At 34.2% G+C, this 1,104-nt stretch overlaps 1 long non-coding RNA gene across 1 annotated transcript; it reads left to right on the top strand.

Annotated features, from left to right (window-relative positions):
• Nucleotides 1-6: 6 nt before the first annotated feature.
• On the top strand, nt 7-395 carry LOC109593529 (uncharacterized). Its single transcript, XR_002191012.1, has 2 exons — nt 7-177; nt 236-395. It is a non-coding gene; the product is annotated as an uncharacterized LOC109593529 (long non-coding RNA).
• Nucleotides 396-1,104: the final 709 nt, after the last annotated feature.

Genomic DNA, 1,104 nt, shown 5'->3' with positions numbered 1-1,104 from the left:
ATTGCATATGATCGTATGATTAGACCTGTTATCACAGCTGCAGGACTGACTGAATATTTTGTGATCTTCAGTGTGCCACCAAATGATTTAGAATTGTTTTCAGTGGCATCAAAATTCATATCAGAATCTGATTTTATGTTGAATTGGCTTATCTTAAAAACAGTGAAAAACTTGAAAGTGAGATAATAATTATTTACATGCATTAAATGGCATAAATAAATTTATTTTTGATTAGATTCAGCACTATTGCCTGTACACTGTAAAAACAAAAAGTTAGAATAACCCCTGCTTGGTTACTTTCACCAGTAAATTGAATAGTTATTGTAACCATTATTTTGTTATCTTAACTACTTTTAGGTTAATTTTAATCTGAGGAGTTATTTTCACCAAATTAAGTTATTTTCACATCTTGTAAAGTTGTATTAACTAATGTAAGTTCTAAAATAACCACACCATAAAGTTTAATTTAACATCGGTGGTGATTTTATTAACCACGGTGTATGGTTACGCACACTGAGCATGCGCAGAACAGAAGTGTCTGTGGTTCCCGGGCAGTTGCAGCTGCAGTCTTCTTTGTCATTTGCCCACCATTATTTGACTCTGCTTTTGCAGTTTTATTGGCCTCGCCTACGCGAGGTATAGGTAGTTGTTGTGTGTGTCTGTCATTCATTCATTCATTCTGTACAACTGAAATTTGTTTTTAATAAACAATAACTTTAGCACAGCGTGTTCTAAGCTCCTAGATCTTTCTTTTTTACGTGGAAAAGTCTTTCTTAACTGTTTTTTGTTGCTCAAATACAAGTGCTAGGTACAGAAGCTTCAAAGTAAGAAAATCGAGTAGTTGGGCCAAGTTCCGTTGTGTTGGCACTTTAGAGATAGCTGGTAGCATTTTTCAGTAGATTAGAACATGGCCTTCAAAAATTATGAACAGATTTCTCTAAATCTTACTTGATGAAGAGTTATACTTACTTGAAATTGTTGAGGTCACTCGTTTGTGCAGCGCTAGAGCAACAACTTGCTGGGTTATAGGTACTAAAGTACCTATACTATCTCAAATATACAAAGGCAGCAACTTTTTTTGTCAGCAAGTTTATCATATATTGC

This window comes from Amphimedon queenslandica, unplaced genomic scaffold, assembly GCF_000090795.2.
Source record: "Amphimedon queenslandica unplaced genomic scaffold, v1.1 AMPQUscaffold_1073_Cont26911, whole genome shotgun sequence".
Classification (NCBI taxonomy): domain Eukaryota; kingdom Metazoa; phylum Porifera; class Demospongiae; order Haplosclerida; family Niphatidae; genus Amphimedon; species Amphimedon queenslandica.
The sequence above is the reverse complement of the archived record's forward strand: the minus strand, read 5'-3'. Positions and strand labels throughout refer to the sequence as shown.